The 13,327-nt window shown below is 40.0% G+C and overlaps 1 protein-coding gene across 25 annotated transcripts in view; it reads right to left on the bottom strand.

The window, feature by feature from the left end:
- INPP4A (inositol polyphosphate-4-phosphatase type I A) overlaps nt 1-13,327 on the bottom strand; it is a 128,813-nt gene that overhangs the window by 87,610 nt on the left and 27,876 nt on the right. For 19 of the 25 annotated variants that reach the window (XM_049834431.1, XM_049834439.1, XM_049834433.1 and 16 more), the window contains exon 1: nt 6,446-6,604. The exons of the other annotated variants lie outside the window; for them this stretch is intronic. The gene's annotated coding sequence lies outside the window, so the exon portion shown is untranslated. Of the gene's footprint in view, nt 1-6,445; nt 6,605-13,327 lie in introns of those variants that run through there. 25 annotated transcript variants of the gene reach the window in all.

Below are 13,327 nucleotides of genomic sequence, written 5' to 3'. Positions count from 1 at the left end.
GATTCAGACTCTCTCAGACTGTATCAGTTAAAAGGGCAATAATACTCGTGTGCATTCAATTGCAAAAGATGCTGGTAAAAGGAAGGCAACAATAAGGGATGTAATTTCACCATATAGCAATGTGATAAATTAAGGTCGTGGCATGGGAGACAATCCTGACTATTTCACTCTGATGCCTCCAGCCATGGCTTTGTGGAGCTCACCAAAATAAGCCTCTTGAGCACCTCTTGCAATGGTAGTGGCAGTTTCACTCCAGAGACCACAGGTCTGGATCCCTGGAGCATGGATTAAACGCTGTCAAACACAATACCCTTCAATTCAACTCCACTTTCTTACTTTAATCTATAACATCGCCCACACCCTTAAGTGGCTACTTCCATTCACCATGTATTTTAGTGAAAGTGCTATAGATAAACTGATTGTACAAACTGTTTGTGAACATTGAGTAAAGATGGCAAAGCCCTGTAGGGTCTCTCATAGACACTACATCACTTCAAGATGAGCTTAGGATTAAAACTTCATTTAACTTGCTTCTGCCCAGTAGCAAGCAATACCTAGTGCTGGGAAAAAGCAAATTACATGACGGTATGAATGCTTACTCACACTATGCTATAAATTCTAAAATTGGCCTATCTGCAAACATAAGCACTCTCAACTTACTTTCTGATGTAAGATCACAAGCGATTTCTCTGAAATTCATAAATTTGAGATCAAACTTGTCCCAGTTCCCTTCTATTCCCCAGGTAAACTGCAGATTTCATAGGAGGGCACCCAAGAAGAATCCTCTCTAATTCCCCATTAGTCTTTCTTTCCAAAGTCCATTTCTGGTCTACTTTGCACGTCTGCCTCACTACATATGTACTGGCAAAAGAGTAGTCACTTTTCCATGCAACTCTGCTGTGTAAAACCACCGTCCTGTAGAACTATCCGAGTTTTTAATATCATGTTATCACCAATGAGTCTACAAAGCTATGGGACAATAATTAGAAATCTTTCTAATGTAGGCAAAACCACAAAGGCCACATTCTTCCTATTACTCACTACCTCCTGTTTACCAAAATACAATTGAAAGTCATCCACTTATCTCAGGAACAGAGGATAATTTAATGAACTTTTCCCAGGCACCCACATTTGAGAGAGAGTTTATAACAGAAAGACCTCATTCTAGCCAGCTCAGCTGCATGTATTTTTATGTCATGTATTCACAGCTATATTTAGTGATAGTAATATTTAGTGATACTAATATTAATACAATATTTAGTGATAGTAATACTCAGGATGCAGTCCTTTTCATACAAATCCTTCATACTAATGTACAGAGCTCAAAAGAACTCTTTTTGCAAGCTTTCCTGAAACCACAGAAGATGCTGTCAGCATGGTATTATTTTTTTCACATCCTTCTATGTGCATTAAAAGAATCAACATTTTACCATGTTTGTCCATATGTCCTCAGGGGCAGCCCGCCGAGTTGCCCAACAGAAATAACACTGAAGCCAGAGAAAAAAATAAATCTTTTGCTTTAAAGTCAGACCATTAGTGTCTATTTCTGATATGAGACAGAAGAAATCTTTTAAAGCAGCTTGTATTTCAGGAATCTGGGGCTTAAAATACACTGGCCGATCACACACGGGAACCCTGATGAAGTTACTGGCTTTTTAGTGCAATCCAGAATATTGCAATGTTGTTGTCTTTTTTTTTTTTAAAATCAGATTTGCTGCCAAAATATCCTGCAGAAGTGAACATGCTCTGTTATTCACCTCTGCCTGTAGCAGCTCTGCCATCTGGCACTAGCAAGTATTTATCTAAAAAGTAAATCTGAATTAAGGATCATGAACCCACTCCTTTTAAACTGTTTCACCTGAACACAGAATGTCAATTCACAGTAATGTGAGATATCAAACCTACCAATTCACTACTATTTATTTAAGCCCACACAGCAGACCCAGAGGTACTCTGCTGCTTTAAAAGATGAAGCATCAAACTGAAACAAAAACTGAGCTAATCCCAGATTTCTGCGTCCCTATAAAATATAAGGAGAATTCAGCACAGAAATAACATCCCATCGTAATCCAGGCCATAATCTCATTTAACCAGAGCAAAACGAACTATACTCATCCTTATGCTGGCTCCGAGTCCAGAGCAGGGCAGGGGGACTATAGTCACGACAGACTAGTCAAGTGGGAACTCAGACTCTGAAGGCAAATGAAAGGACCATCATTGCTATATTCACAGTATAGGCTGCACGCTTCACTCTTTATTTAAACTAACACGTGCTCAAGAATACACAAAGGTTTCAACAGACGAAAATTGAGACTGTGACTTTTTCCTGTGTGAAACAAAACCTCACGCAATGCAACGAAGTGGGAGCCCCTCTAACAGTTTGGGCCTTCCAGGGCAAACAGGACATATTCACTGCCTCCCTCTGTGTCCCCCTGCTTGAAGTGCTCCAGGGATAAAGTGAAGAGCTTTTCAGGACACAGTATAAACAAAGATTTAACAGTTCTTTCCCCTGCCTCTTTAAAACCAGGCAACAAATCTAATCCGAACAAGACTTATTCAGAAAACAGGAAAAGGGACAAAGCAGATGCCCTGTAGATACATATACAAAAAGACCCCCAAAACAACTCATGTAAAAATTGTCATTTCTAAAAATTAGGCAAATAAAAACATGAGTTCTCCAACAAACAAGATGGTTCAGTATTGCAAACAGTGCTATTCATACTGCTCACATGCAAGGATTTTATTCCAGTGTAACTCCTTTCCAGGGGCTTATTTATAACATGCAAAAAAAGAAACAAAAACTTGTAAAAAACCCAACTCAAACTTTTTCCCTCCCTCCTGTGACACTGTTCTGTGTCACAAGGATGTACCACACAAACACCAATATACTGCTGCTTTTTCATATACTGCAGAGTCCTCTTTCAGAAAGTCTAATGTCAAACAGCAAATCACCATAGAAAATATACCAACCATTTTGGGGTGTGTGTGTGGGGAAATCTTTATTCAGTGCATGGTCCATCTTTTACAGTGTGTAAAACTCAGCATCTGATACAGCAGTGCTCCAGTTTGGGTTGATCATTAGGTAAGAGAGTAACATGATCAACAACTCACCCATAATTAAAGATCATTCACATAAATTCATTTCAATAACAAGACTGGATTTCCCCTAAGTTCTTTACCAGCCATTTAGCAAGGCTAGCTATAAATCATTGCTGACATAGCTTTTGTGTAAAGTAAGAGAGTGCTTCCTCCCACTGAAGGTCTCGGAGCTTCAAGAATTTTGGAGAAATGCTTTAATTTCACATGGCCCTCATTTCTCCACTTACTACCCACAGCAACAGCTGTGTTTCCTGCGGAGTCACTTCCCCCTGCCACAGCAGGGAGAGGTAGAACAGCATACACAAGGATGATGCCACTGCCCACTTCAAAACTTCTGCTCGAGGGCTGAGGAAGCAGAATATGTACGAGATCAGAGCTAATCCAGCAGCACTGCTACCGAAGTGCCAGGAAGGCAGGTGAAGGGCTCAGAATAACACAGGGCATGGCCATAAAGAAAGCCACAGAAAACAGCAGCAGGTTTTACAAAGGAAGAAACAAGTAAAAGGACAGCTGAACACCCCACCTGTCCTTCGCAACACAAACGGCACAGGAGCAAAAGGGAAGAGCTTTGGAGCTTTGCACCATTTAAAGCTTGCCTAGGTGGAAAACCTAACAAGGGGAGAGAATCATTAAATAGGTTACAGTAGAGCAGCTGAAGTGAGAATGAAAAAAGGGGGCTTAAACTTCAGCAGGAAGTACGCAAAAGCTTCAATAAGGGCAGACATAACAAAACATGGCTCTAGAGTAATGCAAAGACAAGAAAACCAGCCATGCGAGCACTGGTGAAGTTCTGTAGGTTAGGAACAGGAGGGGAGAACAGTGAGCTGGATCTTCTGCTTGGGTTCACTGGCGATAACAAACCTTTACTACAGAAAAGAAAGGCCAAGGAGATCATAAACTCTCACACTTCAAGTCCTGCCAAAAGTACAGGTGAAATGGTCCCAACAGCTTCTGCCATTTGTTGCCTTTACGGCCTAATGCAAAGCCAACTTGAAGCAACAAAAACTAACTTTCAGGGTGCTTAGAAGGCAGACTTTAGGAAGCCCTATTATACTTACTACAAATCCCTGCGTAGAAGGATTAAACACAGCTGCTTCCTTTGCACTTAACACAGAGTTATGATCACTTCCCTGCACAAATCTCTCCTACCTTGGATATTTACGCTTTAGTTGTGACATGTTAATATACCTAAAAGAAGGCATGTAATTACCAAGAAAGGATCACAACAAAGACCACTAAAATTGCTGTAGATCTTCCCAGAAGCTTTCCAACTCAATAAAGCAAACTGTCTAGCCATCTTCTGAGGCTGGGCTTTTTGTTCTTTTTAAGCTGATGCTCTTTTTCACTTAGTGGCATTCCAGCAGCAGACAGAGAGACGTAGCAGGCAGCACGAGAATGAGACAAATCAGAGGGAGTTCTCTCTGGTGGTCAGCACTTGCACAAATAGTTTACAGACAAGTAAGATGGAGAGAGGCTGTCTTCAGGGTTGTGTTGACTCAGAGGCTGTCATCCTGTTTTTTAGGTGTTAAGCATGTTCTTTAAATTTCTTTTTAAAACGGTAAGTATTTAACTGTGCCCACAATGCATTAATAAATAAATTATGTAAACTCAATTGAAGATAATTGAGTTTTATCATAATAAATTATTTGTTCTGGTTTGACATAATACAGAATCCGTACTCTAAATGCATACATACTTGAAGGCAAACACAATTCTGGCATGCTATCTCAGAAAACAGTAATTCAGATACATACCAGCGGAACAATTAAGACTGTAAAGACTTGTTTGGATTTGGGAGGGGAATGAAAGACTGCTGTGTGCCAGAACTTTGTTAGTGAGCAGCCCTAAAACCAACCATAACATTGTTTAAACTAGCTTGCATTTATAATGTTGTAACATGAGAAATATTTTATAACAGAAACATAAATCATTAAAATTAGTCACCAAAATTTTGCTCTGGGAGATGGGCATCCATGAGTGACTGTTTTAAAAACTTCTCTCACACTATAGTTTTCTAAGTTGGATGCCACAAGAAGTGTATACTACCAATGCACTAGCAAATCTTACTTTCCATTTTAGTAAGAAACCTAATATTTTTTAAAAGAGGAAGTAACACCAAATCTAGTTAATTCACAGCAATGAAAACACTGTGCATCAGTGGATGCTACAAATTAGCAAATAGAAGAACCTGAAGTATGTTGTCATTTTTAAATGACCTTATTACAGCACCATATTTCTTTGAGAGAAGGCAGTGGTAATTTTTATGTAAATTGTACAAGAAAATGAGTGGTAATTTCAAGTAGCTGAAAGTAAGCTAGTAAATGACCAGGTTTTGAAAATATACTCCTCTCATTCTGAAAATAATACACAGAAGTGACCAGGCTCCCTTGTTATTAAGAGCAGCTGCACTTTAAAAGGACACTGCCTTGTAAATCCAAAATAAATGGGGGTGGAGGGAGAGGGAGAAAAAAAAAGGAAAGAAAAGGAAAAAGAAATTAAGATAAATGCATTATTGCAGTTCTTGTGAGGAGTACAGCAAAGGTCAAGACTCAGTGGATTCCACATAATTAGCAATACCAGTCTAGACTACATTAAAATTACAGCATGAGAGTGAATAAAACAGCAGTAAAGCCACTACGAAAAAACTGTTTTACCCACTCTGCATATGTCAACACTAACTAGAATATGTCCTATTTTTTGCATATAACCAATTGTCAGACCAGGACATACATATACACACTGACTTTTAGTGGCACAAAATGAAAACCACTCCAATATCTGGAAGTATCATTTAAAGTATTTGAAGAAACTGTTTACATCCAGGCACTGCACAGATCATAGCACGCACATGCTCCCAGCCTGAATGCTGAAGGCAAAACAACACTGTGATTCTAAAGGTAAACAATTATTTTGCTATTTCTAATGCCACTGGTTTTTATTCTATTAACACAGCAATTCAGAAGTCAGTAGATTTATTTTTAAGCAAGAACTACAGAACTGCAGCACTCTCCAAGGAACCAAGGGCTGCTTAAAAAGTGGTTGTTTTCCTTGCCCTACCATCTAGCAGCACTGTTTCTTCGAAAGAGGTCTTCTGTCTTTAACATGGCTGCCATGCCTTACATAACATCAATGAATGAGAATATAGTTATTTTGCTTCCTAGGTCATGCACTGCTCATTAGCCATATGATTCTCCACATTGCACTGCAAACAGTCAAGACAAAGGTTTGCAGTAATGCAGCTCCAAAGATCAGCATCCTCTGAGAATAAGCAGCAGCAGAGACTCAGCCTTCACAAGCTCTAAATTCCCTTTCCTAGCCTTCTCTAGTAAATAACAGGCATTCTTACCTTAAGAAAATAATAATATAACGGTACTCAGTAGAGCCTCCTCTGTTTCATCTGTGCTTGTAAAAAAAAATCTTGGCGCAACTGTCTGCTGCAGCAGGTAATCAATAATATAACCTCCTTCTTCTGTTGCCAGAGCTGCTCCATCTGAACGCTAGCTAACGTGAACACTGTCAGTGTGAGTCATACAGTGACTCAGAGCAGATGCAGAGCTGCAGGAGGAGTTTAACTTTCAGGGCTTCCTCTCGCTCGCTCGCTCCTGCTCTCTCACACAGGCACACACGCACTCGCCACCAGTGCATGTCTCTGTGTGCCTGCAGACTGCCCCAGCTTTTTCCTTTAGCAGCAAGTTTGATTTCATCCTCCACATAATCTTGTTTGGTTTTTTTCCTGGATGGCAATTCTCTTTCTTCACTGTAAACATATTTATCTTGAATGCAAAAGCTTGCTCTGCAAGCCAGGTCAATACTGTGGTATGCCAGGTGGCGTGCTACTACAAGCTGTCTGTGGACTCACACCACTCATCAAGACTAAGGGAGGAACTCAAATACCCCAGGAAAGATTCTGAAACAAAAGTACTGAGTTAGGGCAGTATCTATTTATTCATGACAAGTTTATAGCAAAGTGCTTCTAATTTCATTAAATACTCTGGGGAGGACAAATTTGCTCTCAAATGCTGTGAGATAAAAGAACTGTAGGAAGGACTATGGGATGCACGTCAGCAGAAATCCTGCATGCCTGACACCAGTTTAGCAGGGAGAACTGCCTGTGGGAAAAGAGTATAGCTGCATTATAGACAGTAGCAGTTTATTTGGGTTTAGGGTTGAATTCTGGCAGCCTCCCCCACAGCTATCCATCTCACTAGGCACTGATTGCCACAGTCAAAGCAATTTGATCGCCTGTTTATTTCCCAGGACTGCCAGACAACCCACCACCTACAACCGAGAACAGGCATCATGAAGCCAAAGTTAGGAACTTAATGCTAGACACTGTTGATATGCACTGCTGTACTGATTACACTTTATTTCTGAAAGGCACATTATACTAAGCAGTTGCAGTGTTGAGCAAATCCAGCCTTCAAAGAGGCAGATGAAGCTTTCTACTACTGACCTAGCAGGTCAACCACATGGAAACAAATTATGGTGGGATGAATCAAGAGCGTATTGTCAAAAGAAGCTGCTGGCCCAAGGAACAATGCCATTAAAGTGTGTAGACCTGCTTAACAGCAGATAGTTTGGGAAAAAGGCACTTAGTTTATGTCAAAGCATTTACAGCAGAACATCTTTCCTCATACTCAGTAAATGTCCAGCTGGCTATTGCCCAGATAAACAGATTTGTGTTGAGATTTCTCACAGAAAACCTAATATCAAAGCATGACTTTCATGGTTATGTGGTTTTTGTCTTTGCAAAGCTCAATCAATTGAAAGGTACGCCCACCCATCCAATCCAAGTATGTGCATGGCACTGTTCAGTACTGTATCTGGTTGTTATTAAAGCTACTGAACAAACTTCATACTATTGATGGTGAATGTTTACTCTCTCCATGTATCTGAAAGCAGCCAAGAACACTGGCTTGGCAGGGATCAAGACATGAGAGGGAATCAAGCTGAGCAAAACAATCCTTCAAGCATGGCCATGGAGATAACATAAACAAGGGGGATAAAGAATAGCTGGTGTCTATGAAAATACACTGAACTAAACTCTTTCCCCTAAAACCACCAGTATTCTATCATTTGGAAAATCTTCCATTGAATCCCATCCTTTCCCCAATTTACTAATGATTTTCGTGTCTTAAATGGCTGAATAGGCAAAAGAATGCTAAAATCCACAGCATCCCAGGGGACGGATGGGGGACGCAACAACAGCAGCAACAAAAAACCAAACCAAGCCCCCTGAGATTTTAAACAGGAAAACTAATAGCAAGGCCATGGTTCAAATGACATCTATGACACAGGCAGAGAAGATGACAAAACTGAAGACAAAACTGGAAGGTACTTCAAATGTCTGGGGCTTTGGGGGTTTTTGGGGGGGATGGTGGTGGTGGTGGCTTTTGTTTGTCTGGTTTTAAATGTATGGCACACAACTGTGTATCTACATTCAATTTTGTGCTGCTGTCCACCTGAATCAAAGATGACTCAAAGAGAAGAGCCCTTAAAGGCCTCAAAGAGATAAAACACACCAAGAGCGAGCATGAACTGTGTAAAATACTTGCCTCAGCTGCAAATGACCTCATCTACAAGTCAGAAGTGATCTAGCTGCTGTAGGCAGCAGTTCCGTGTTGCCTAATTTATCAGTCTCCTTAGCTAGACCTTCTCCACTAGAAAGGGTTTGGATCATGGGTCTAAAAGTGAGAAAACCTGAAGCTTCTTACCCCAGCACAGGTAAAACCCAAAAAAACTGACATTGATGTGGATGAAAACTTGAACAGGAATTTAGAACAGCCTGCTAAACTACATACTGCTGCAAGAGATTTTGCATTAAAAGGCAGTATAGACTATTATATACTTTAAGGACTAGAGATAATAGTTTTTCCTTTTTCTCCTTTAGGAAACAAGCAAGCAAAGGCTTTTCTATGGTACCTATTCAACATGGTACCCCAGAACATGCTATGCTAAAGAATCCTGTTCCTCCTCATCATCTCCCCATCTCTGGGAATTTGTTTGTTTGGGATCTTTTTTTCAAAGTCATAATTATGCCAGCGATGGTGGAAATGGTTTCCCACAGCCTCTTCTAGGTTGTCAGATTCCATATAAACCTGCTTTCTCATGAAAGCTCAGTCTACAGTCATATTGTCCTTACTGAGAACACCAACCTCTACTCCTGTTCTCAAGCCCTTTTTTTTCTCAGCTATACTATCCTGGGGGGGTGAGTGGGTGGGGAAGCATCCATCTTCTTCAAGGACAGAGCTGGCTCCCAATGCAATTGAGTAACAGAAGCAGACTGGGGACCACCACCAGTACCCACCCTAATGCCTCCCCTCCTCACCCTCCTAGCCTTCCAGTTATCCTTCCTTCAGCTGCATCCTAATGTTTTGTAGCCTTGTTTTTCTGAGCCTTGTGGAAAGGTGGGAGTTCAGAGATACTAATTTTTGAGGAGCACTGACACACGTTTTCAAGACAAAACGCAGAGCTCATTTTCTGAACAGGCTCACGCTCCCTTTATCATTGTTACGGGCATTACAGTACTTTCCAAAGGTCCTCACCAGTGAGCAGCCACACATGGAGGTGAGCACTATGCACACACACAGTAGAAGAGACTCACTGCAGAAGGAGCACGTATTTTAAAAAGACATATAGGCAAAAAGTTGAGAAAAAAAATATTTTTTGCATCATCTTACAAAGCACAGCTAACTGACTTGACCAACGTTGCCACATGTCCACAGCAAAGCCAAATGCAGAAACTAGATTTCAGTGTCTTTCTCACTAGACTATCAGACTTCCCTTTTGGCACATCTCAGTAGTATGTTCATTTCTTCCAGCTAATAACCTTTCATGGGTATTTTGATATGCTATGACAAAAGCACTATTTGCTTCTCAGGAAAATTAGAACTGCTGGGAAAAACATCAGCACCAGAAACTTAATCCTGCGCAGACAATGAACAGAGAAAGCCACACATGAAAGCAGAGCTTTAGTGATTGGGTATGGGAGGAAAGAGGAGGATGCACTTATTCATCACATTTATCTCAAGGCTTCTGAAGATAAACAACAGGACACACTATAGCAGTTGAACTTTTTACCGTCACTACATCATCCACCAATGTCTCACAAGCACCTTGCACCAATCTCTACAAAAGCAGTTAGCAAAGCAACCCGCAAGCGACTGTGGGAAACTGTTTCCACTACACCACACAAGTACATCTCTTCACTGAGATCACCTCCTCAAGTTACTGCTATAGCTACGACCCAAGCAAAATATATTTTTTATTTCTCTCGTAACAATCCAAAGCTACATATCCTGCACTGGAAAGAGACTATGAAGTGACAAGGTGCCTGTAACATACTGCATGCAGATCTTGGAGGGAAGTGCTTCTGCACATCCAGTGAAAATGCACAAGACAACCTAAATGCCCATTTCCTCTTTATGGTCTGTTCTCAGCAGATGAAACAAGAGATTCCGAGAGACTAAGATCAGAGAAATAAGCCAAAACAAGGCAAGAGAAATATCTCTCATAGCAACAAAGATCTACTGACCAGAAGACAGACTAGTTTACAGACACTGCTGTGGCTTCTGCGTATATGGGCATCTACACATTTGCTGTATGCAAAGGCTTGCTTGGATGAGAAGGACTCCCCAGACTGCACTTGATGTCAGCATAGTGTCAGCTGACCTTCTGGCAGCTGGCCTGCTCGTATCTATCCACTTCTGTTCTCTTTTTCTCTTTAATGCCAACATCTGCCCATGTTTTGCATTGACAGAAAAGGTCAGCAAGACCCTCATGATACATTAAACCTGATAATCAAGTGATGCACCACTTGCAATTACTGTGTGCCTGATCTCATTCCCCTTATATTCAAAGCTCCGCTTTTTCCTAAAAAACTACACAGTGCAAGTGCAGAAGCATCTGTAATCTCAAATCTTATGTATATGCCACAGAGATCACTTTGGATAACAGAGAAAGCATGTCAGATAACACGAGTCTCTCCAGGCTTCCAAGAATATTAAAAATTGTTCTATCAACATAGACACAAATTTCTGATTCCAAACAATCTTTTCCTCTACAATGCACAACTACCTCTCTGTTTCAAACCAGCATGCCCCATTTTCTGCACTCATACAATAATTTCAATTGAATATTGACCTACGAATACTAACAAAAGAGACACCCAAACCCAGGCATAAACTCATTTTGAGGCGAGCATATGTTAGTGCCTGACTTAAACATCATGGTTCCTTGTACTGTCTAACAAAATGCTATACTCTGGTGCGAATTGTCTATAGCCATTCATTTTGCTTATTCAATACACTCTATACATTTTCTGAGTGAAGTTTTTCCTGTTGTCTTCACAATGCAGGACTTGCAAATCTCATGCTGGTCTTTGTGACCTATGACGATAGGTTCTTCAAATGCCTCAGAAAGAACAATTGTCAGTGCCGGAGAAAGTCGATGCAAAGACAAAGGTTTCTCAGTACCATCTCCTGCACTGGATAAACTAAATCAAAACCCAGTAAAACTGAATGTAAAGCTGGACAATTTTGATAACTATTCTGCAACATTTCTTATAAAATTTACTCCTCATCATCTGCATGAAGAAAGAGCAGCTGTAACACAAGACTTCTGTGTTGCACAACAGATGCCTAATGCTTCATCTTGTCTTCTCAACTTATCTGTACTCCTTTGCAATTTAACCGACCCTATTTTTATCAGGGAAATCATCTTCTGATATGTTCCTCATCAGTGAGGTCATGAAAAGGAACTGCCTATGTAGACATGTTTAAGGGCCTCATTCTCTTACTCCTATTCTTGGCATTCTTTGCCATGCAAAAAAAGTCCTGTTGTTAGTATAGTGTAATACAGCACTTCACAAAAAGCTAAGAGGGTCCCCAAATGTATGTTGACAAGTAACATCTAATAAAAAGAAAAGCCATGGTTAAACCATTTTTCTTCTTTTTCTCTCAAAATTCTTTATTTCTTCTTTCAAAATAAATTATGTAACAATCCAATCAGTTATCTGCAAGTTCACAAATTTTAAGTCGCTATGTGTGAATCCAACCTTTATTTGTGGTGCACTGTAAATTATCCCCCAGATTAACGCCACGAAAAAGCAACAGGACCATTCAAATATTAAGGTACTGTACATGTTGCATTGTGTATCAGAATCCAGATCAGTGGGAGCCTGAGGTGGAAAAGCTTATTAACAGTGTTGATAATGGAAGTGTTTCTTTCACGATTAATCTAAATTTTGACATTCAGAACTTAACAGACTTGAGATCATTTGGGATTTTTCCTAAAATTAGGCCATGGAAAAAGCTCACAAAAAAGAAGCACCTCAGTGTTCTTAATGTGGTTTCAAAAAATCTTAGTATCAAAGGCTACATGTTCTAAGAACAGTAAACTACAAACCAGCAAACGTACACAGATAATAAGAGAAGGCAAAAAATACAAAAAACAAGACTAGGTTCAGCATCTGCTTATTAAATAAATTATTTTCTCTTACTTCAGGTACATAAAAATACAGACGGCAGCAGACAGAGCCCTGTGCACCATTTGTTGGCACTTCCACCAGTTATGACATCTTTTTCCATCTATCTATTGAAAGATCAGTTGGTGTATCAGAGCTGAGTGGTTGCTTTGTCTTTTTTTAATCAGCTTAATTTGTTTATGTATAATCCAGAAGTATGCACTGATATATTGCTATATACATTTCTAGATTACTTTCATCTCCTAGTATGGCAAAAGGTCTCATTGCATGGGATGTCTTGGGGACTAAAGAGAGACCAGAGATTACAGATGTTTGCATCATATATTGTTTTGGGAAAAGACTTTGAGTCCTTGAATATAATGGGAATTAGACTGGGCAGATAATAACTGAAGACATTGCATCATTTGATTACCAGGTTTAACGCATTATTAGAGTCTCACCGACCTTATCTAACAATGTTTGTGTGTCTGTATTAAGGAAGCATGATTAGTATTTAGGAATTATGATTAAATGGAAAACATTGGTAATCGTGCTACTTAAAGGTAATTTTTTACATCTATATCTTATGATTCTACAAAGTCTTCATCCACTCAGTTTCCCATCAAATGTATGGCATACATTCACTCAGTTGTTGAACAGATCCATCTAAGTCACCAAACAATTCCAGCTATGCAGGAAAGCGATGTGCACAGCTCCACATACAGCCTCCTGTTTATAGTTCTGTTCCACCAGCCTAAACTGGTA

This window comes from Accipiter gentilis, chromosome 31 (assembly GCF_929443795.1).
Source record: "Accipiter gentilis chromosome 31, bAccGen1.1, whole genome shotgun sequence".
Taxonomy (NCBI): domain Eukaryota; kingdom Metazoa; phylum Chordata; class Aves; order Accipitriformes; family Accipitridae; genus Astur; species Astur gentilis.
Note: the sequence above shows the minus strand (reverse complement) of the source record. Positions and strands in the feature narration are given on the sequence as shown.